This window comes from Podarcis cretensis, assembly GCF_951804945.1.
Source record: "Podarcis cretensis genome assembly, chromosome: 2".
NCBI lineage: Eukaryota > Metazoa > Chordata > Lepidosauria > Squamata > Lacertidae > Podarcis > Podarcis cretensis.
Genome location: NC_137171.1, coordinates 63,729,642 through 63,754,572, shown reverse-complemented (window position 1 = coordinate 63,754,572; position 24,931 = coordinate 63,729,642). Strand labels below are relative to the sequence as shown.

General features: G+C 44.6%; 1 protein-coding gene and 1 long non-coding RNA gene across 4 annotated transcripts in view; one reads left to right on the top strand and one right to left on the bottom strand.

The window, feature by feature from the left end:
* SYNPO (synaptopodin) overlaps positions 1-8,623 on the bottom strand; it is a 79,988-nt gene extending 71,365 nt beyond the window's left edge. For all 3 annotated transcript variants that reach the window (XM_079968187.1, XM_079968188.1, XM_079968189.1), the window contains exon 1: positions 8,513-8,623. The gene's annotated coding sequence lies outside the window, so the exon portion shown is untranslated. The remainder of the gene's footprint in view (positions 1-8,512) is intronic.
* An 11,591-nt stretch (positions 8,624-20,214) lies between these two features.
* Positions 20,215-24,603, top strand: LOC307211433. Its single transcript, XR_013836451.1, has 3 exons — positions 20,215-20,428; positions 22,895-22,970; positions 23,866-24,603. It is a non-coding gene; the product is annotated as an uncharacterized lncRNA (long non-coding RNA).
* The last annotated feature ends 328 nt before the right edge of the window (positions 24,604-24,931 follow it).

Here is a 24,931-nt window from a genome sequence, read left to right as displayed (position 1 = left end):
AATTTATGGAGTACCTAAACAATAACTGTAGAAATTTGAAGACTCTGGCAGGACTGAAATAAATCTTACGATGTAGATAGGATTGGATACAATAAGAATCTGTGGGAAAGTAACTGACATAAGAAACTTGTTGAAGGGAGGGAAGGAAGTCAATACTCAGCAGAGTGTGGGGAAAGAATGTGGGTAAAAGATTGTTGAATTTTACTTTATTTTGTTTGTTTGTATTAAATGAAACACCAATAAAAAGCATTTTCTTTAAAAAAAGGAAAGAGAGTCCTGCCAATGACTATATAAGGGCATTTCTTTGAGAATGTGCTACACTCAGTGACCTGTCCATCACTGTGAAAGACCCCTTGCTTCCCAGGTTTGCTTGCTTGGTTCATTCCTGATCTGCCCAACTGCCTGGGGTGGACTCAACATGTCTGCTTGCAGCTGCTCTCTCCTCCTAACCTAGATTTGCCACATCTGCTTCTTCACCTTCCCCGTTGGCTGTGAGATCAACCTCACCAAGACCAGGCAGACTTGACAAATTGGTGGTGGTGGTGGTGGTTAAGACTGTTTGGACTGGATACCTATTTTATACATAAAATCAAGCCATTGTATTATCACAAAGTAGCTAGAACAGAATCATAAGCATTAGAATCACCTCTCCTCTTATTGCTAGTCAATGTCAGCAAGTCTAGAAAATAAAAAGTGTTACATCATCTCCATTAAATCATCAGCCCAATTCAGAACTGCATGCCAATATTGTATGTGCACAGGGGTAGAGACCCCTCAGTTCATTTCCTTCTTTCTCACAGTACCTGCTATTTTTGCAAGTGTAACAGACAGACTCAAAACAATGAGATCCTGTCTGGCCACAGAATATAAGGAAAAGCCATAGTGCTAGTCATATCCCTTGCAGCACTGGGTGGGGAATTAGTATGATGCAGCCTTTGTGTTGCCACAGGGTAGCATGACTGAGCAACATCTGGGGCAGTAATCCAGATTTCTCATAAAGCACATCAATCTTAAAAGAAAGCTCTTGTCCAGTGCTATTGCATTTCAAAGCAAGCGCCTGGCTTTAAAGTAATTACACATTGTGTTCCCCGACAAATAGATGTAAAGGTTGTGCCATTGGTGATGACTGATATGAGATATTTACACCTTCAAAAGGAAAGCTTGGGAAATGCCTCAACATGTCCTTCACCTGGGGGAGGGGAGGAAAATCTGATTCTACTTTGTCAATCCAGAGTCTGGAAATGCTCTAGAAGACGTTCTTGAAATACAACTCCCATCAGTCTCAGCCAGCATGGTCAGGGATGATGGGAGTTGTAGTCCAGCAACATCCAGAGGACACCGGGTTTGGGAAGGTGGTCTAGTGGATAGGATTGCACACAGGTGTTCACTGTGTGAATGGAAGAGGGAGGCTGTGGCAGGAGGCTCTGCCCCGTCATGTGACCACTCTTCTTATGCATTGGTCAGAATATGTGCAGACTACAGAGCAACCAATGTATCGCTAACTCCAGACATTCGTGAATCAACATGGATAATCCCTACCCATGTTGGCCTGGCTGCTGGGTAGGTTTTTGGACTGAATTAACCTTGGTTGCTTTGATGGACAAAGCACACCAGGAGCTGGGGGAATGCAACACATGGGCTCTTCTGGACCTTTCAGCAATTTTTTATGCTACCCACCATGATATTTGTCTGGTCTGAGAATTAGGGACAGCACAGTTTGATGGTTCTGCTCCTATCTGGAAGGTAGGTACTGGTGGAGTTGTCTTTTTGTTTTGTTTTGTTTTGTTTTTGCTTTATTGGTTCTTCACAATTCTGTTACAAAGTGCTTCAGAGTTTATTCCCACACCACCACATATTGTTTAATATCCATATGAAATTGCTGGATACAGGGATTTGGGCTCAAGTGTCACTAGAACTCTATTTCGGCTCAAGTGTCACTAGAACTCTATTTCGGCTTTTATTCTAATCCAGATGTAGCAGTGGATGTCCTGGACAGATGCCTGGAGTTATAATGGACTGGATTGGGATTAACAAAATGAAAGTCAATCCAGAGAAGCTGGAGGTACTGTTTTTGGCCAGCTTGTTCTATGATCAGTAGGTCCACACCATACCTTTAAGGTGCATCCAATGTACATTTAAAGCACATGACTTCCCTCCAAGAATTCTAGGAACTGTCGTTTGCTCCTCACAGAGCTAGACTTCCCAACACACTTCCCAGAATTCTTTGTGCTTTAAATGTATGTTGGATGCTCTTTAAATATGTAGATCTGCCCCATGGAGATTCTTTGTGCTATAAAGCTCCACATGGCCTAGAACCAGAGTTTCTGGAAAACTACCTTCTCCCACATGAACAAATCCAGCATTTAAGACCCTGCTCTGGGTGTCTTCAGAGGTGGTGATGACACCTGAACTGTACATCATCCTCCCCAAAATATTCAGCATTCAGTCTTTTATCCTTTAAGCACCAAGTGAAAATGGTTCCATTTTGTTCAGCCTTTTGCTGAGTAATATGATGTACTGTACTTTATTGCTGTGACTAATGATAACTCAGCGTGTGCTTTGAGTTATTTTAAAATAGACCTTTTAATTATTTAATTGTATGTTGAATTGTAAACTGCCTTGAAGAATGTGTGATGGAAAGCTGGGATATAAATGTTTAAAATACGCTTTAAAAACAACAACACAAAAACAACCTGCTTAGATAAAAATTAGCAGGAATAGGGGAAATAAAACCTCATTCCAACCTCTGCGCACCATGGTCTACATGTGTAGTCACCGCACACGTGTTCTAGCCAATGCATGGGGGATGGGCCCATAGAGAGGGCTAAGTCATATTCATGCCATACATCTAAAGCAGTGTAATACCGCTTTAAATAATCATGGCTTCTCCTAAAGTATCCTGGGAGTTGCAACTTGTTAAGGTTCTGAGAGTTGTTAAAGGTAAAGGGACCCTTACCATTAGGTCCAGTCGTGGCCGACTCTGGGGTTGCGGTGCTCATCTCGCTTTATTGGCCGAGGGAGCCGGCGTACAGCTTCCGTGTCATGTGGCCAGCATGACTAAGCTGCTTCTGGCGAACCAGAGCAGCACACGGAAACGCCGTTTACCTTCCCACCGGAGCGCTACCTATTTATTTACTTGCACTTTGACGCGCTTTCAAACTGCTAGGTTGGCAGGAGCTGGGACTGAGCAACGGGAGCTCACCCTGTCGCGGGGATTCGAACCGCCAACCTTCTGATCAGCAAGTCCTAGGTTCTGTGGTTTAACCCACAGCGCCACCCACGTCCCTCTGAGAATTGTTAGGAGACTCCTATTCCCCCTTCCCAGTGAAAAGGGCTTGATTGTTAAGCCACTCTCAGAATCGTAGCTCTGACTGTTTCAAGTGGTATCATAGTGCTTTAAATGTATGGTGCAAAAATGTGGCCAGAGTCACATTTCCTCCTACGAATGAACAGATGTGCAGGCTTGCATCTCACTCTCTCTTTTCCTGTGTATCTCTGTGCAGCTGATAACATTCAATGAATTTAAATGTCTAGATCCATTTCCCCACAAACACTCGATGTGAATTGGAAATGCACACAGCAAGGGCACGTGCAAGGCAGCAAAAATAGCTTCTGTCAATCATTTCATGCCTACACTTTATGTTTTTCTTCCTTTTCTTCCTTTCCACTACCCATCCTCAACTTCTTCAGAGCCACAGAGCAGCACAGGCTTCCGTATATAGGCATAATTGCTCTGTCACTAACTAAGCAACATGGAGAGAATCAGGCCAGGACAAGGAGAAGGGCCACTTCTTAGAAATGCAGGAATAGTAAGGGGTCTACAGTCTGAGAGCAGAGCTTGTCTTGTGGCCAAAAGACAACAGGGGTCCAGCACAGACTCTTAAGGGCATAGCTGCAATGTGTTACCTGAGTGGCTCCATTAGGAAACTGCCTGCTGCATTCAACACAAACTTCTGAAATTCATCCAGGGCACCCCCATGTAGCACTTGCTACCATTGTCCAGCTTGCTGATGGCACTGGGAGCCACTATAGTGGGATGAATTTGGGCTGGAGACACTTGCTTTCAAATACAGTGGTACCTCGGGTTACATACGCTTCAGGTTACAGACTCTGCTATCCCCGAAATAGTGCTTCAGGTTAAGAACTTTGCTTCAGGATGAGAACAGAAATCGTACTCTGGCGGCGGCACAGCAGCAGGAGGCCCCATTAGCTAAAGTGGTGCTTCAGGTTAAGAACAGTTTCAGGTTAAGAACGGACCTCCGGAACGAATTAAGTACCGTATTTTTTGCTCTATAAGACTCACCTTTTCCCTCCTAAAAAGTAAGGGGAAATGTGTGGGCGTCTTATGGAGCGAATGCAGGCTGTGCAGCTATCCCAGAAGCCAGAACAGCAAGAGGGATTGCTGCTTTCACTGCGCAGCGATCCCTCTTGCTGTTCTGGCTTCTGAGATTCAGTTTTTTTCTTCTTGTTTTCCTCCTCCAAAAACTAGGTGCGTCTTGTGGTCTGGTGCGTCTTATAGAGTGAAAAATACGGTACTTAACCCGAGGTACCACTGTAATTGGTAACATCTTTGCTTACTTCCCTGGGCAACCTTGGGCAAATCACTCTCTCTTGGCCTAACAAACCTCTGAAGGTTGTTGGAAGGACTGAACAGCCATTGTAGTGGAAAGAGTGCTAGACCTATGCCAGGGGGGTGCAGGCTCAAATCCTTGTTCAGAGATGATGGCCCTATACATGACATGCATAGGGTCAGGGCGACCTTGAGCCAGTTATCTTTTGTCAGCCTAACCTAAATTGCAGGGTTGAGGTAACCTACTTCAGAAGTAAGAATGAAGAGGGGAGGGTTTCATATACACCACCTTGAGTCCCACAGAGAAGGGGTAGGATAAAAATCTGCTTTGAATAGAAAATGATAGTCCTGTGTAGGCTGCCCCCTGCTCTCCTTTGAGGAAAATGGGGCAGACCTTCCAAGTGTCCCTATTTTCCAGGGATGCCCCTGATTTAGAGAATCCCAGTTTCTGATTTGATTCCAGAATGTCCCACTTTTCCTTAGGATGTCCCTATTTTCATTGGAGAAATGTTGGAGGCTATGGAGTTATCTGACCCCTGAGCTGTTTGATGGCAATCCTGTATAGAGAAGGTTTTTCTATGTTTAGTGTTTTATTATGTTTCTATATAAGTTGAAAGCTGCCCAGAATGACTAGGGCAACCCAGTAAGATGGAATGGGACGTCCCTATTTTCATAGGAGAAATGTTGGAGGGTAAGGTGGGGTGCAGTTGTGCTAAATAAATAATTGGATTTATATTAAGACAGGGGCAGGATATACAAGTGTCAAAATAAATATAATGCATTTATGGAGAGAATTGCTTGGAGTGGGCGGGAGACAGCCATGGCTGGGGAGCTGGAATTACACAGCTGTAAGAGAAAATTAGATTGCGCAAAGAATTTACAGCCTTTGAGGCAAAAGTGGGGAAAGGAGAGAGGAAGTTGAACACAGGCATGCAGAATAAGAAGACTATAAGGACCCTTTGGCTTCCCTACCATTCTAACAGTAGAAACCATATAGTCTGAATCTGAGGGTGTCTGTCTCCAAAGCTCGCTAGGGATGGGAGGAGAAATTTGGTCCAGTTCACATTTTAATGCAAATCTATCAAACTCCCCCAGGGACGCAGGTGGCGCTGTGGGTTAAAGCCTCAGCGCCTAGGGCTTGCCGATCGAAAGGTCGGCGGTTCGAATCCCTGCGGCGGGGTGCGCTCCCGCTGCTCGGTCCCAGCGCCTGCCAACCTAGCAGTTCGAAAGCACCTCCGGGTGCAAGTAGATAAATAGGGACCGCTTACCAGCGGGAAGGTAAACGGCGTTTCCATGTGCGGCTCTGGCTCTGGCTCTGGCCAGAGCAGCGATGTCACGCTGGCCACGTGACCCGGAAGTGTCTCCGGACAGCGCTGCCCCCTGGCCTCTTAAGTGAGATGGGCGCACAACCCCAGAGTCTGTCAAGACTGGCCCGTACGGGCAGGGGTACCTTTACCTTTACCTATCAAACTCCCACTTCACCCTAAAAATGGGCAGACCTAACCTCAGCCATCCTTTGAGATCCACACTTGTTGCAATTTTATGACGCAGTCCCCCGACCATAAAATGTGGGCAAAATAAAAATAATGAATTAATTAATTAATATGGAGAAACTGTGCAAATAGAGGAAATTGCTTGCAAAAAATGCATCCTGGTGAGAAAAAGCACTTGCAAAAACATGCATATCAAGAGCAATGCACATTAAAATGCTGGCGAATTTTCATGGTATATTTATTTTTTTAAATCACAATCTGATATGGAAATGTGACAACTTGAATTTAAGATTAGAAAAATGGAAAAACTGCGAGAAATTTCCATTTAAAGATTCACCCAGTCCTGTCTCCATTCCATTCCAGCCCATGTCGCTCTTAACCCTGTTATTTTAAATGTACCACTTTTTATTCAAACTTTGGATTGGTCTACACTTTTGAGAACACATTGTGATGAATTTGTGGTTGGACTTCCCTTTAGAAACTGTTGTCTTCCTTTAGATCACTGGTTCCCAAACCTTTCCCCCCTGGAAATTGTGGAGGGTCTTGGTGGACTGTTTAATACTTCTTCTGCTTGTTATAATGCACTATAATAGAGGTTGCATGATTCTAAATTGCATTTTAATTGCTTCTTCGATTTCTTATATTGCATTGTATAATGCCATTGTATTATAATTTGCAGTCCATAGATCCAAGTTGTAATAGAATAGAATACAAGAAACAAAAGAAACAACAAAAATACAACTAAAAATCCAGTTGAGTATTTAATGCAGGCATGCCACAGACAATCTGAATGAAGCTTTCGCACCACTGGTTGTCCAAAGACCACAGTTTGGAAATCCTTGCTTTAGAATCACCAATATCAAATGCATTGTTATGCAGTAATGGCAAGAGAAGGCAGGACCAAGGGTCAGCAGAATATTCAGAATGTGCCAGTCAGGTGGCATTGTATTTATAATCTTTCTTTTCCCCCCACTGTTATTTCCTTCCTGACTTTTTTTGCTTACTCCCTTTACCCTCCTCTCCTCTTCTGTGCAGCTCTTCACCACTAACAGCATCCCCAGCATGTTGACAGGACAGACAAGTCAAAGGACATTCTGTTGATTTAAGGGTGATCAGGAAGGCCTTTCATCACGATGGCAGATGTCAGCACCTTCAGCCATCCAAAAGGCAAAGGGAAGAAAGTCATGCTTTCCAAGCCCACACAGAAATTTGAGGACCTTTACTGCTAAAGTACTCCGTGTCTGTGTCTGTGTCTGTATGTGTGTGTTTTAAAGAGAAGGAGCTCATCCAGATATCTACTTGTCCTGCTGCTTCCCACTGGGAAAACCTGATATTTACCACAAAATCAGAGCCAGGGCTTTTTTTCAGTCGGAACTCATTGGAACTCGGTTCCGGCACCTCTCAGGTGGGCACCATTGCCATTATAAGAGAACAAGGGAGACATTCATGGTGAGTTCTGGCACCTCTTTTTCTAGAAAAATAGCACTGATCGGAGCAAACATCCATTGAGTTTTCCATGGATTGACGTTTGCTCCAATTCAGTGCTAAAAAGTGGGTTTTCCCAGGGAAAACGGCAACGCAAATAGAAAACCATGCAGACCCATGCGCAGAAAGCAAGTGTGGACAACCCCAAGTTGAATGTAAAGTTCAGGCTGCAATCCTACGCTCTTACCTGTAAACCCCACTGAATAAAATAAAGATGCATAGAATTCCACTGACTGGATGATTTTCAGAACAACACAAAAATAGACAATAAGTCATTACAATTTGCAAAGTCTGAGGGCCCAAATGAACATGCTGGCCCCTCAAAGCTTCTTTTTTAATTTAGCATGAGCAAAGGAGATTTTGTGCATAGTTGTGTGAAGCTGAATTCATGCCTGCAGCTCACTAAGGATGAAACACACACACACACTTCCATTCCATCAGGTAACGGAACCCAGCGAATGGTGCTGATTGGTTTTCCCCAAACCACGTGATGCTCCTGTACTTTATTCCACCACGCTTGCCTAATGAAAGGCTCATTGTTAAATAAGAACAGGAAAGGGATGATATACGTGTCCATTTCTGGAGGTCCATATCGGCCCTTTGGCTCTCAGATACCAAAGGGCAGACAGGTCAGTGTCTTTAAGCAGTCGGGACAGGCTTCCTGATCCTAGGAAAGCACTCATGATCTAAGTGAAGCTGCCTTGCTGAGATAATTGCACAGATCGAACTGGAGTGGCAAGAAAAAGGCTGTGCCTCACACAGATGGCAAAGCCAAGCCTGTGGAGAAGGAATCTCCTCGACTCTTCCATTAATACTGAGGGGAACATGCCAAGTTCTCGGTCTCTTGACCTATACATGCCACTTGTGAAATATACCAAACTTCTGATCACTGTTTGGCTTCATCCATTTCCAGCCTACAGCCTTGAGTAAAGTCTGCCCTCCAGCCTCCACTAGGCCCCCTTACCTGCAGCAGTAAAATGATGCTCTCCCCCCCGGCTACCATGCCAGCCAGCAGATCCTGTCTTCTCCATCCACCTCAGCCTGCATCTCAAAGCAACTGGGTTTCTCCTCTTTCTCTCCCTCCCCTCCTAGTTGCCTGAGCAGGAACAGAGGAAGGAAGGGTGAAAGGGGGTGGGGGTGGGAAGGGGGAGGGAGGGAGGGGAGGGGAGCGTGGAGCTGAAACTTTAATAGCACAGAGCCCCTTTTGTTTCACAACATATGGTATATTTCATACATACTGAAGACATTAGCCACCTATATTTTTTAAGAGCTTACTTCAAAAGTATACATGGAGCTCATGCCCGGCTCTCTGAAAACACACTCTGGGAAGGGCTGGGAGCTCCTCAAAATCCAAACAGGGAAAAAAGAAAGAAAAAGAGAAAGAGGAAAACAGTCCACACTGAGCTTTGAAAGCCAACACAGTCCCCCCCCTTTCTTTTTTTAATTCCAGGGATACATGTGCACAGCTTTATATACAAGCCTTTGTGGACGATCTGTGTTAACCAAGTTTATTTATTGCTCATCTGGCTGAGGTCTCAGTCCAAGGCACATTTACACAAAAGGCAGGCGTGTTCTCTGTAGATTCTGGGGCATGGCTTGGTGCTGAAAGAGGACAGTCGTCCCATTCCACCCCCCCTCCCCGTCTCTGCACTGCTCCACACTTCATTAGCCCCACTGGAATTGACCCCACTCCAAACATTTGCACATCACTACCAAATCCTAATGAATGGGTAGCGGGGGCAGGGGAGAGGTGTCCAATGAATTTTGGAGCACATAAGCTCTAACCCGCATGGGACATGATGCAGTGGCAAAGATAAGAGACTCCACACATCTGGCAGTGGTTTCGAAATGCATAAATATTTATCTTGAGTCCCAAACCCTTACAAAGCCAAAGAAACCATTTGAAAGAGCCTAGTATAGAGTCACAAATGGTAATTTTTCACACAGCCCTCGTAAAAAAAGAAAAAGCCAAGATAGAAAAGCACTTCAAGTAACAATGTTGTAAATGACTGAGACTAGGTGATTCTGAAATACAATATAAATGTTATTTATTTTTGGGTCTACAATAACGTTGCCAGCCTTTAAGATTTTGGTACATGGGTGAGACCTCAGGGATGAAGTCTAGGATCAAGGGACAGAATTTTGTGGTCAGACAGAGTCCAATGGTAAAAGGATGTGAAAATACAATTTCTCTAAGTTTTTAAGCTGTTCCAAGTGTTCACAGATCCCCTCCTAGCAAGGGATACATTTGAGCGTGATATCAGGCCAACCATTTATCCATTGAGGCTGTCAGTTTCTAATTCAAATGACAATCAGTGGCTTCGTGGCAGACAACTCAGAACCCATACAAAGCAGATTTTTCATGGAACTGAGCCAAGCTGCAGATTAGTGAATTCATGGCAGGGAACACAAAACTCATGCAAAGCAGATCTCACACACAAAAAGTGAGTGGGGGGGGTGTCATATGAATCTTTTGCAGAGAAGTTAGGCCCCTGCTAGAGCCTGCAACAGAGTTGGCTATTTCCATTACAGTTGCAAACTTCTTTTTTGACCTCTAGTTTGTGGCTATGTTGCCTCACAGTTTTTAAATGCTAGTGTGAACTAGTAGGGTCTGCATGGAATTTGAATTCTGGAAAGTTGTGCCATCGCAAGCCTTCCAGACTTTATCCTTCAACGAGCTTTGGAGATAAATGCTATGCTCATGAAATGGCTGCCACCTGATCCATATTCAAACATTTGGGCTAGGTCCACATTTTCTGATTTAAGTAGTAGTCTTTGGATGAGCCTTTTCAACGCTTCTTATGAAAAATTAAGGGGCTTCTCAACTTGTGACTTCCTCTCAGTTTGTTTCTGTCGCCCAAACACATCTCAAGGACAAATGCCACAAAACTGGTCTCCTTTTGCTAGGCACCATGCAGTCTCATTCCTGGGCATTCCACCAGCCTGCTTCTATCCAGTGTGACCAATAGGCTTTCTCTCCTTCTATTGTCTTAGAAGATATGGCAGGGGAATAGACCGAAATGAAAAAGTTATTCTAATGCACACATGAATTGGGGTAAAGGAGTGAGTGTTCCACAGCTAGGGACTGCGGCTAATTATGAGGCCCCATAAATCTGTCACTACAACTGCTGTCCACATGCTGTGCATGGGGTGAGGGCACATGGCAAATTGGTGCTTTGTCCAATGTTTATCCAGTTGCATACTCTGATTTGCAATTGTAAAAGCTGCCAGTAAAAAGGCTTTATGGTTCTTCAGCGCTCCTAAAGTTGTAGTGCCATAGCAAGGAGGGGAGGCAGCAAAGCAAATTTATTGCAGATTTGGGTAAGTTAATATTACAGTACAGCACTGCTAGCACTAAGCCTTGGATCACCGAGCAACCCCCACAAAAGAGACAAAAGAAACTTTATGGTGGGTGACGTGGAAAAGGCTGTCATTTGCGCTTCTGCTCTCACATAGACTTTCATATTTTGCCTCGCAGGCTATTGCAAGGAGGCCACTGATTGGATATTTTCGACCTGAGATAAAACAAACAAGAACTTCTAGGGAGTTAGTCCTGTGCAAACAATCTGGCCGCCATTAGCAGTCATCCTCTGAAACAGCATCTGCCCATAATAAAGAAAATGTTTTTGAAAAATAAACGAAATTAAGCTCTTCTAATCAGCCCCTTTTGGCTGTGGTTCTTTATCTTCCATTTGCAACTGCAGTCACATCCAAACCATACATTTAAAGTGCATGGCTTCCCTCAAATAATACTGGGAGAGTAGGTTTGTTAAGGGTGATTGGAATTGTAGCACGGTTGAGGGATAAGTTACAGTTCCCAGGATTCTTTGGGGGAAGCCATGTGCAAGCCAAATGTATGGCATGGATGTGACAGGTGAAACAGGCCCATGAGACCACAAGTATACCCACCAATATAGCACAGTGCAGAAAAGCTACCTTTGTTGGAGAGAGAGGTTTGGAAGAGAGATTCTTACTTTCTCATAGCAAAGTTAAGCACAGAGCACATTAATACTTGGCTAGATTTACATCTGTCCTCATCCATCATTAAACAAATGTTCCTCATAAAAAATACTTAGGCTAGAATAAATCACAGGCACTTAGCTTGCAAATAAGTGAATATTTTACTCACAGAGTTTCCAGAAAATAACAGCAAGCAAGTCTCCATTTGGTCCCAGTAAAACAGAGAAAAAAGGGTTCCAAGCAACTTTAAAGTAATTGGTTTTCTTACAAAAAGGATAGTGCAATCTTTGGGTTACCAAATATACAGACTTTAAAATCTTTCTTTTGGAGAGATTCAGTTCACTTGGTTTTTCTTGTAGCTGTGAGCCATTGGCTGCATGGCTCCTTGCTTGTTAAGGAAGCACAAAAAGAAAAGACTGAAAAGAAGGAAAGCAGAGGCTGCTGACAGCCTGCTAAGCCACACCCACTTGCAACCTGAGCTCTGGGATCAGATTAACTCCTTCATGCATACAAGTGTAAGTCAGTAACTATATTACTACAATCTTCACTTCCAGAACCTAAGAAGGGTCCTGATGGGTCATACTATACACCTATCTAGTCCATCATTTTGTTCCCATAGTGGCCTACTGGATGCCTATGGGTAGCCAACAAACCCATAAAAATGAGACATCCAACCACCCTGTGCTTCTTCTCTTTTACTATATTTCTTTGCCACTGTTTAAATACATGATCAGGTCCAGTCACTGGGACATATTCCACTAAATCATTGCACTAACAGAAGCCAATGCAAAGATTCCTGCTAGTACAATGAGACTTCCTCCCTCACCCCTTATGCATGCTATCCATGCCATCCCCAAATCTGCTCTGGATCGTTGGTGGAACCCCCAGAATAAATTAAAGGAGTGCATGGGGAGAGGAGCTGGAGATTATTTCACTGCACAAGGAGAAATCCTTGCACTGATGGAACATTCTGCTCAACATAAAATTGAATCCCTACCAGTCCTAGTGGGCATAGCTACTACTGAAGTTGCTCATCAAGCTACAAGCACATTAGAAATATGGCTAGATGAACCTTGTTAATCATGGAGGCTACTTGATGTTTAAAGTAGATGATGTCTGAAAATGTCATTATTACCCATCACTGACGCTCCTTTTGTCTCTCCATGTCTGAATCTTCTGATGAATTTTAATAACATTCCAGCTGATGCAAATACAACTCTTCAAATTTTCTCCAAATGTTTTGAGTGCTCATGATCTGTGCTCATGCCCTTGGCTTCTGGTTTCATTATGGTTTGCAAACAAATGTAAGAGCTGGGTGGTCCCCTACTCAAGTCTTATTCATACATGTTGCGCTGTGATCATGTAATTTTGGGAAGATTGGTTTCCTTTGATTATGAGAGCCTTGATCTTTAATCGTAAACATCGCTGCAGGCCTGAAATGTAGCAGATTGACAAGGTGGGAGTAGGGAGCTCCTAGCATTGCAATTGAATGTATTGCAAGACGGAACAAACAAAAAAAGGGCCATGGAACTGTTTTCAAAAAGCAGCTGGAATGTAAAGTGGAAGCATTCTGAGAGTTGACAAAAGTACTCTGTTAAAAGGGATGACATTTGGCAGATACAGCATTGTCCCATGTATTGCTTCCAGAGCATGCAATCTTTCTAAATCAGGGTGGGGAACCTGTGGACCTCCAGATGTTCCTGGACTTCAACTCCCATCAGCTCCTGTCAGCACAGCCAATGGTCAGGGAGTAATGGGAGCTGTAGTTCAACAACATCTGGAGGGCCATAAGCTTCCCCAGCTCTGTTCAAAAGCAAAGCAGGTCTGCATCTGGTTAACATTTTTCACGGAAACCATGTAGATATATAACTTGGCAAATGCCGCAAACCACATAATAGTTAATGAGCAACATGCACCGCTTCTCACTGATACAGATGTAGCCTGCCATGGCAACTGGTTCTTGTGGTTCTGGAAGTGTGAACCATGCCATACTAATGAAGGAACAAGCAGCTGTTAGCAGATCCTACCTAATCCCTCTTTCTCATGTTCTTTGTTGGGGCAGGAAGATGAAGTAGTACTCCACCCTATCCATCCAGATCAGGGCTACATAAAGAGCCCATGGTGAAACTCACTGATCACATGGTTTGTTGACGGAAAGTGCTAAGGGGCAGCTTCCTTTCACCATAGAACACTGGTGAAGAAGACTGAGCTTCTTGCCTCCGTAGATGTTCCAAAAGGGTTTGGGTTAATGGTGGTTCTGTGTACAGGGATGCATGATTCATTTTTAATCTTAAGGAATCAAGAGGAGTCCACAAAAAGATAGTAGCAGGAAGAAACTTTTCCCAGGCTAAAAGATGAAAAATAAGTTTACATCCCAGCAAAGTCTGGAATTCAAAAGTAATTTTGCATAGTTTACATTTCAGGAGATTTCATCCCTCCTCTTCTTGCCTGAAGATCTGTCTCTCCAGTGTCTGCTTTCCAAGCAAGGTTTTTCAAGAGTCAGGAATTGTGCAAGAGACAGTAATTATATATTTTGGTCTTTCAAATGTGCATTTCCTGCCTGTAGAAACATTCAAAATGGCAGAAATACAGTAATGGAACTGTATAAATCAAAGATAGTGGATTAGCTCCAAGTGGCTTCAGAGTGCCCCTTCCGATCTTCAGGAGGAGGGGGGGTTGTGGGATCACGACCCCGCCCACACTCGCTCTCGCGAGGCTGGCGTCAGCCTCGCGGGAGACAGGGATTCACCCAATTAGCATACCCTGTGGCGCCAGCCAATCGGCTGGCGGCAGGGGCGGGCCTTCGTAGGGCCACTTAAGGTCAGGGCAGCCCCTGGCTCGCCCCCTTTCTTCCCTGGAGACGACGCGGTTGATGGGAGCTGAACAACTGGAAATGATAATCTCTTAATGACTGGGGTTATTAGCAGTTTTTAAGGTAATATCCAATTCTGTTTTTCTTTTCCTTCAAACTCAGGAGCAGCTGATTGGGTTCTAGATTATGTCATATGGTAATTAGAGAGAGGGGACGCAGGTGGCGCTGTGGGTTAAAGCCTCAGCGCCTAGGGCTTGCCGATCGAAAGGTCGCGGTTCGAATCCCTGCGGCGGGGTGCGCTCCCGCTGCTCGGTCCCAGCGCCTGCCAACCTAGCAGTTCGAAAGCACCTCCGGGTGCAAGTAGATAAATAGGGACCGCTTACCAGCGGGAAGGTAAACGGCGTTTCCGTGTGCGGCTCTGGCTCGCCAGAGCAGCGATGTCACGCTGGCCACGTGACCCGGAAGTGTCTCCGGACAGCGCTGGCCCCTGGCCTCTTAAGTGAGATGGGCGCACAACCCCAGAGTCTGTCAAGACTGGCCCGTACGGGCAGGGGTACCTTTACCTTTACCTTTAATTAGAGAGAAGATAGATCAAACACACTGAATTTGTATCTGGGCAATATGGATGTGATTATCATTGTGGATAACATGAGACCTCAGATAATGTGAAATTTGAACTGGATTTCGATTTCTCTTAACTGGATTCTCCACCCCTTTTTTTCTTTTTTCTTTTCTTTTTTGAAGAAGAAGAAGAAATAAAATGAAATAGACAACTCGCCAGATCCAGTTATAGCTGAATAACTAGCCATTCCTTCTTCAAAGACCTAGTATCTATCATGCATATTTATGGAATCCATTAGATTGGCTATTGCAATGCATCCTTCTTGGGACTACCCTTGAAAATGTCTTTAAAAATGCAGTTAGTGCACAATGCTGTACCCAGAGCCGTCTTTCCCATTGGTGTTAGTGGTTCATTGTGCCAGGGCGCCGGCCTCTCAGGGGCACCCTAGCGAGTGGGGGAGCAGCGCTGCTTTGCTGGCAACCTCCCCTTTCCCTGCATTCATGCCAGCTGCAACCTGCCAACTATATGGCTGTGCAGCTTCCTTCCCAAGCCTCTGCAGGAGGAGAGCGATCCCCACAGAGGCTTAGGATGGAAGCTGTGTGCAGCTTCCCTCCCAAGCCTCTGCATCTGCTAAAGACGACCCTGCTCCCAGTCGTTGTCCTCCTCCTGTTTCCTGGCGAAAGGTGGTGCACAGCCTTCCTGGGCTGCCTTCCTGGGCTGCCTTCTCGGGCGCATGTCCGACGCTGGGGGCCGGGGCGGGGGGGGGGGGAGGCAGAGGACATTTTCCACACATCCCTCCCTTGTTTTGGATTTGCCCGGGGGGGGGGGGCGCTGGAGGGATGTTTGCACCACGGTGCAGGATATGCTTAAGACGGCCCTGGCTGTACCATGCCAAATGACAAGAGAAAGGCAAAGATAGCATATAATGTAAACATAATATGTAACATGGCTGCATGTAAGTTCCCAGACCCAATTCAAGATGCAGGTTACCAGTTTCCTACAATGTTATCTATGGCCTTGTCCCAGCATACCTCAAAGAGATCTGCTTCAGATTACATCAGCTGACGAAGTCTGTAAGAACATGGAAGAGCAGGAGTTTTCTCAGCTGAGGCACCTCAGCCAGGGAACTGCCTCTCAAGGGCATTCTTGGTCTGGCTCACCTAACATTACAGGATTTCAGGAAGAGGGCAGGAGCTTTCTTGTTCCAGCAGGATTTTAAAGATAATTGGTGTTTTTTTATTGGCTGTATGTCACGTTTTGGGGGTTTTCAAAATCACTGCTCAGAGGTTTTAATAAATGTTATTAGTTTTCTGGGAAATGTTTCCAGTCCTTTTATGAACCCGTGATCTGCTTTAAGCATCCTAAAAGGGAGGGGAAAGTAGGGCAGGGCACTAGCAGGGTACTCATTATTGACCAACAGAAATGAGGCCTATGGTTTAACTTACCTGTTAAGCGTTCCATTTGTAAGCTTGCTTGTTGCACTGCTTGTCAGTTTGTTGGTACTAAGGTATTAGAATGAAATGTGGTTCATATATTCAGCACACCTTCCTTTGAGTAGAAGTATGCCCTAATTAGTGGGACACAGGTGGTCTAAACCACAGAGCCTAGGGCTTGGCGGCTCAAATACCCACGACTGGGTGAGCTCCTGTTGCTCGGTCCCTGCTCCTGCCAACCTAGCAGTTCAAAAGCACGCAAAAGTGCAAGTAGATAAATAGGTATCGCTCCAGCAGGAAGGTAAACGGCGTTTCAGTGCGCTGCTCTGGTTCGCCAGAAGCAGCTTAGTCATGCTGGCCACATGACCCGTAAAGCTGTCTGCGGCCAAATGCCAGCTCCCTTGGCCTGAAAACGGAGATGAGTGCTGCACCCCATAGTTGATTTCATCTGGACTTAACCATCCAGGAATCCTTGGCTGCGATGCACCAATTTTTAAAGAGACCAAGAAACATGTAAAACACATCACAATGTGTATGCCCCTTGAAAGCTGAGCTACTGGGATTAAAAGTTAGTGCACACATTCAGAACACCACTTTTAATTTCACGTATGAACCCCATCTAACTCATCACACCTGTTTTCAAGGGTGAATAGACTGTAATGCAGCAACATCTAAAGGCCTCTCAAGTGCTATGCTTTACTAGTATGAATAAATATAACTAATTATATGCCATTACCACTAATTATATGCAACCACCTTCCAGGCTTTTCTTTAAGAAAATAACAAAGGAACTTCTATAACTTCCTTAGGTTGTCTGCTCCAACATCCAGCTTTTCTTATACTGGAAATCTTCATGTCTGGGTTTGCTCCTTCTATATTATATAATAAAAGTAGCAAAACAGAGGTGAAGGTTCTGCAGATGATTTACGTTACAGAGAGGCAAAGATTGGTTAGCAGCTATTAAGATAAACCTCCCAACCATAAGCGCACTTGGCAATGGATGTGATTGTCTAGGAAAGTTGTCAGCAGGATTTCCTTCTTTGGAGCTGCCAAAGGCGACTATTGACAGACATGGGCTTAGCTACAGCAAAGAGTGTCTCACTACACCAGGGTGGAGCAGAGGCATTTCCAAGCTGCTTGTGAATTCTCTTCACCTTATCTCTCCCCCAGCCTCACAGCCCTTGGCTTTGTCTGCATTAGTGGAAGTCTGCAGAGCAGGCAGGAAGAGTCTGGGCAGCCAAAGTTTGTAGTGGGAATTGTGAGAACAGAGGCAGAATGTGAGGAAATGGTGGGGTGTGTGCCTGCTGGCCAGCTGATTGGGGAGATCAGGGGGGCAGGGGAGGGGAGCAATTTCTGTTCCCCTGGCACTGTTTTGGCTGCTACAGTGTGAACTTGTATAAATGGACTTCTTATCTCGCAGGCCATTTCATGTTTGCACTAAAGGGAAATAGTCTGCAGTGGGGGGCGGGGGGGGGGGGAAATCTTGATAAAATATATTGTTGGCATTGTGAAGAATACTAACTGCTTCTAATCAGCCAGCTGCCTTGTCACATCAGGGCTCGCATATTTCTAGAGTGAGCCACTTCTGTCTGACACAGAAATATAGAACAGCGGCACATTATGTGGGGGTTGAACTGTTCGGAACTGGCTTCATAGTGGTAGCGGACCATTTCTCACTCTTTCTCTCTCGTCCACACAGAAGTTCACGACAGAAGCAAGGCTCGGTGTTCCATCTCTGGCAAAGCCAGATTTGTGTCTGTGTGTCTGCGTGTGCAGATGTGATTTTTCAAGAACTAGTGTAGTGTAGTAGATAAGGCAATCCAATACACTTTTGTTGGGGAGTAAGTCCCTTTAAATTCAGAAGGTTTTTCTTCTAAATAGGGATGTGGAAATGTGGCTTCATCTGTCGCTCATTGGCACTTTGATCCAGTGCTTTCTAAACGACTGCAATTGATTTACTTTGCCCAAGACTTTCTTCCATCTTTTCAGCTGCTGATGTGGAAATATGCATTTATTTATTTCACATATCTCATAGCACACAATGGGCATGCATCATCATATATTTACAAATCGGTTACCATCTCTGTGTGTTTTCCTATCAAAGTTAACGAATTCCCAGAGGAATAGCCCCTTGATCCTTTCTCAGCACAAACAACAAAGAGTCTTAAATAACACACATCACAAAGCAATTTATGTATTTAAGCATAATGCGTGAATATTGAAATAAAAAACCCTCTTACATTGTAGAGAACTAAGTCAAAAACCATTCATACCAAGAGTCTGTGCTGTGATAAGGGTTGAGTTGGGGATGGAAAGAATCTGCTTGATAGTCCATTTCCACCAGATTCCTCTAGATTCTGTACAAGGGAGACATATACAGTGGTACCTTGGGTTACAGATACTTCAGGTTACAGACGCTTCAGGTTACAGACTCTGCTAACCCAGAAATAGTACCTCAGGTTAAGAACTTTGCTTCAGGATGAGAACAAAAAGCACGTAGCAGCAGTGCAGTGGCAGTGGGAGGCCCCATTAGCTAAAGAGGTACCTAGGGTTAAGAACAGTTTCAGGTTAAGAACGGACCTCCGGAACAAATTAAGTTCTTAACCCGAGGCACCACTGTATAGGACTGTGTTGCACAAATGTAAGCTAGGAAGTCCTAAGTGAGGAAGTCTTACTGTAACCAAATATTCACTGGGCATGGGCAGGGAGGGTTAATTCTGTCAGTTTTTGTTTCTCTCCATTTCTCATTTTCCAACCATAAATCCAGCATTTTTGTATGCAATGGTCCCAAATATACACATTTTGTAAGCATTTCCCCCAACAGAATACATATTTCTGTGTTATTTTCACGAATACATGCATTTCTATGCCCACTATCACCTTGCATATGCATTTGTATACGCATCTTTTGGTTGCAGAAGTGAATCACAACATTCAGAGGAATGCGAATTCCAAAAGGTAAGTTTGCTTATTGTTTCAGGAAGTGCAAAAGGGTAGGTTGGGGTGGGGGGGCGGAATGCTAACTGTATACGGAATTTCTCTCTTCTTTCTTGGAGAAGGCTGCTTCTGTTAGGCCTGGCCTGCCTCCCCGGCACCAACCCCCCATTCTCTGCCTCTCTTTGCACACCATGGCCTTCCAGCACACCTGTATTCATTCATCTGTGCTCTGCTGGGGAGAATCTACATTGGGCTCCCACACCATCACAGTGTTTTTCTTTGGCACCACAACATAAAGCAGACATCTAGATTTTCAGTGCCACTTCCTGCAGTAGATGTTTGGGGGAAGGAATGTCACCCTCCTGGCATAAGACACTCTTCTGGAATAGCACCATTGTCATCTTAAAAAACAAAACAAAACAGAAAATGTTTATATCAAAACTCTGTTTCCCCCTCAGAAATCCCATCACAGCCACAGAAATGCCAATCAAGCAAGGATCTGAAGCAGTAAGAGAGCATATAAAAGGAAAACAAATGTGCATTGATTGTGCAACAAGCTGATTGCACAGAATGGAATTGATAGATACTGAACCAGCTCCTCTGAGGGCAGCATAGATTTTCGCACTGTCTGGAGAAAAAGCAAATTCCAAGTAAGGCTCCCATTCATTCCCAGAGCTCTTCTGAGAAATTTGCCTTGCAGCCTCTCTGACGCAAATCATGGCTTTCCTTACCCCTTGTTGAACCAGCGCAGCTTCCCTTGGGTAGTACCAGAAAGAAAGCTCTTTTTGTTCATTTCATTGAGCAGGACTATGCCATTGAACAATCCCCCCCACCCTCCATTTCTTAATTGATGTCCCCTGCCTATGTGCTGTCTGGGCTCACCCCTGCTGTCTAACAAACTGCCCTGACATTAACCTCATGTTTTTATAAATGACAGACTTCCTCAATTCAGCAAAGCAGAGCAGCCCTTTGGAGTGAAAGGAAGCACATTAATCTCCACCATGTCAGAAAGAAATGTGCATTTTGCAGTGGACACACCGCCACATGTCTCTCAGCCTTGGAAAAGGAGGAATTGATGAGCAGGCCTTGAGACAGTGTTGAGAAGAGGGTTGCTAGATTGCAGCTGGATGGGGCAGTGGAGATCATGGGTTGCGTCTTCCACACTCTTCAAAAATGGTAAGTATAATCATGGGAGGACAGGGTTGAACTTCCTTGGAGATGTGTGTGCCTGCCTGTATATGTGTGCACACGTATTAACCCTTTCCCCACACCAGTCTCCCGATCCAAGTTGGTCCACCCTTGAAACTGCCATTTGCTTTACAAGGCAAATGATAGAGGTTTCTGGTCCAGGCATCAGGGGAAGCAAGGGAGGGAGGACAGATGGAGCAAGAGACTTTCAAATGACAGAGGGGGCTGGAGATGGAGAAGTGAAGGTCACAGGCAAAGATATTGTTACAGCGGTAGCAAGATTCCAGGGCTCATGGCACTTAACCAAGGTTTGTGTTTCTTTGGAAGGAGGCACAGCGGAAGCAAGTGTCTTTGAGCAATATATTTTATTTTACACATACAACCTGAGCTTTGATGGAGGCAGTGCAGAACTTTACACCTCAAGCGTGTCTCTCATTGCTCCTCTCGTAGCTTCTGCAAGCTTGGGTCCAAAGCGGCTGCCAGCCACGCCTCCTGATCTGTTGGTGCAGCACACATGGTGTTCTGGCACCTGCTTTCTCCTCCTCAAAAACCCTTGCTCAAAACCTCAGTTTAAAAGGACACCTTTTTTCCTTTGGGGACATCACTCCCTCTGTTACCTTAGCAACCTCCCCCTCCAGGCACCATCATATTCTGCCTGGCTGATGGCTCCCACTATCAAACAAACCAAGCTATTATAAGCCTTTTGTATGTTCAATGACCCACCCCACAGTACAGTACAGTACAGTACAGTACCATAGCTATGGGTGGGTTAGCTGGGTTTTTTGCCCTGGGTGAAGCCTCCAGAAAAGTGCCATTGAGGCTCCTAGTCTCTCTCTCTGTGTGGATGCAAATACGCATGGGGAAGTGCCAAATTGGGTCTTTGACATGGGTGAAAGAAACCCTTGTTTTGCCCCTGGTCTCACTCCTGTCAGCAACTGGGCTGCAGCTCCTGTACTTTCTGGGCCCCACAGTGAGTTCATGGCAGGAATCCGGCCTTGAAGTAAACAGTGCATGTTACCAGCCTTTCCTGGTCCAGCAATGTCTTCTATGGACAATTGCAAACACAAACACATGCCTCGACCCTTAGATGATGTACTTAGGACCCAGATAGGAACAGGTGACTTAGGTCAGGCCCACCAGGCTCATCCATCCAAGTACTAGTAATACAGACCAGAGGGCACAGCGAAAATGCATTTAGACTCTGTATTAGTTGATCACATGGCCCTACCAAGCAAAATATAAAAACAAGTATGTGTCTGATGTTGTGAGAGCCGCTTACAGTAAGGATTGGAAATCCACAGTCGACTATTCATAGATTAGAACTATATAAAGATTTGTATTCCTGCAACATCTTAGAACCAAGATACATTAATGGGCACGTGGGTGGCTAGGCAGATTGGTTACAAAAATTCTGAGTGATATAAACTACAGATGTCTGGCATGACTACATAGTCATTTTTGTTTATTCTGATTCTGGCACAAACCCTAAATGAATCAGTTAAGATTGATCTGTTAAGTTTATCTGTATGAAGAGCAGAGTATGACAAGGATATAGAGGATGAATCTGTCTTGCTGTCTCTACCAGACCTTGCGAATTAGGCCCATCTTGCCCCAAACCTGATCCACAACTCATCTCTATGGTCTGTGTCTAAGGCATGCCCTTGAAAGCACAATGGGAATGTGTCAAATCAATAGATTCCTTCGGAGAGGGGTGCAGGAGCTGTACAAATGTGGCTACGGCCAACGTAGAAGAAGCTGGGTGGGCTTCAGAGCTGTTGAGCTGCAGAGCTCGTCCCAGCAGCTGATGAACTTGGCATGATCCTACCAAAGTACATCTCACTATAAATTTGTCAGGCCTTCTATGGTCCTGTAGGATTTGGTTGTCTCAGCAACTGATTAGTGCTTTTCTAAGGCAATAAGCTTCAAGGAAGGAAGCAACTTAGGCTGTGGGTAGGTAGAGAAGTGGGGGGTGGATATTCCATTTCCTGTGCTGTTTTTGGCTGCCTGGCAGAAAGGAATCAAAGTTCCTTTCCTCCTCCACAACTACTACTATCTGTTGAAGGTGGACTTATGCCAGAGTATGGGAGAGGGAGTTGTGTTGTGGTGTGCATTGTATATATGCACAAGTCTGGGAAATAATGCTCATGACCACCTATGCAGGAATCTGTATGTTCCAGAGAGTTGTATATAGTGGGTTGAGTAGACCCATGACCTAAGTTAGTCATGGCCTTTCATTTCAATAGATCTACTCTGAGTACAAGGTAGTTTAATACAATCCAGCATGCATATTGTGGGGAGGAGAGAGGGAAGAAAGAAAGAAAGAAAGAAAGAAAGAAAGAAAGAAAGAAAGAAAGAAAGAAAGAAACATGCTTACATGCATTTTCTAGGAAAACTCCCTTCTTAATGCTTGCATTATGACCTTCAGGCTCTATACCATCCATGTTCTTCACCTAGATCTCCAAGAAGAAGGGATGCAACAGAGAGCTGGAAGGAGAAAAGATTGAAAGCTGTTACGCATAAGGAGTTGTTGGTAGGATATTAAGTTCAAAAACCATCTACGATTCCACTGATGCACAAGTTGGAGACTACCATGGTCTTAGCTAACTGGTCCTATACAACTAGAAATTATTTGATAGGCATTTGACCATCTGCAGTGGAGTTTTCTAGGCAGAGAGCAGAGGAAATTTCTTGCATAAAAACATACTTTTCATTTTAGGCTTTCATTTTCCCTTTGAAGAGAGTACCAGAAAAACAGCAGAAATGCCAGATACTGCAATAAAATGTACAGAAAACACACACAAAATGCATTTCCCTTTAAATGTAATTGTTTGAACTAACACCAAAAAATGTTCATGCAAAGGTATTTCATTTTTTCTTTTTTAATGCAATAAACCAGATGCAATAGCTAACATGAGCAGGAGGAGTAGAGGATGGAAAGGCTCATTCCTAAAAGAAATGATGTCCAGTAACAAGAAACAGCTGAAGATCTGCTCCCAGCCCTCCTCCTCCTCCTCCATTTGCCCTTTGGGTCAGTTCACATTTTTTTGAATCCTGATTGCCGAGAAATTGGAGGCTTGTGTTCCGCTCAAGGTCTGACTTGTTAATGGGAGGCCTGAGGCAGCGTGCATTGAAATATGAGGAACTGTATTACAAATGCCATCCTAGGAGTTCCACTAAAGTTTTAAGATTTGGGAGAGAGAGAGAGAGACCAGGGGTGGGGGAACACTTTCTGTGACCATATAGAATAGCTGAACAGCTGCAAGGCAAAACCTCAGGGACTCCCCTGGTTTCTCCTTACTGAGAAAACATATGGAGCCTAGACACATGTGCTTCCCATGTGGAGGCTACATTTCATGCATGGTTTTTATGTGTCTAAGTGAGTGAAGTTTGGCTCAGGACTCTCTCTCTCTCTCTCTCTCATATAGGTGATTTGTTTCAAAGCCTACAGAAGACAGAAACTTCTTTGAACGTTACACTGAATGGCATGAGATGTGAGGAATTTGTTTCTGAATGTCATTCCCTGGATCTTTTAACACCAGGGATGTGTACACATTGCCAGCGTAAAATGCATCTTTTTCTCAATTTGGATTGAAGCAGATTTGGGGAGAAATGCGCCAGAATGCAGTATTTCCAGGAAAGGACAGGATAGATATGGATTGTGGCTGAATTTCTATATACACCACTTCCCAAACCAGTGATGGGAGAGCACTGGATGCCAGGTAAACAGGAGTGTGTACACAGCCTCTATGTATTTGGAAATCCAACAAAGCACTCTGTGGCACGTCTTCGATACATCTGTCGGCGTATTAGTGCATGTGATTGGACGCTCAAGTCAGCTAACTTTGGGGAAAATAATCATAACATTGCAACAGAACATGGAAAGATGTGTGTTGTAGAATGAATATTCACACATGTGGAGGGACAGAATGAAGAGGAGTATTCAGAGGAACAAAACACATCCTAATATTCAAAGCAAATGTTCTAGCCATACAGGGCATCACCAATATTTGGCGGACAAGATGTCTAGTGTAGGTGGTGAGGGGCAAGGTGCATGGTACAGACAACTCTCTTCTCCAGTACCTCAACACTGCTCTCTGTCCCCAGCATCTTCCTCCTGAGGCAGCCACCTCACCCTGCCTAAAAATAGAGCTGGCCCTATATCTGTCCACCCACTGTTAAATATAGGTTGTCTTCTTCTTCTTTGGTGATCACTCATTGCCGAGTAAGATTGTAGTGTGCATGCACATGAAAGCTCATACCAATAACAAATTTAGTTGGTCTCTAAGTTGCTACTGGAAGGATTTTCCCCCCCCCCCCACCGACTACAGCAGTCCAACACAGCTACCTACCTGTCTTCCATAAACATGGTTTTAACAGTGAGTCCATAAGTGACTGTGGAGGCCAATTCTGGACCCACACACCCTTCCACAGTGGGGACATTGGTTTCCAGACGGGAGCTGATCATGGTGAGGGTTTGCCAAATGTGCCTTC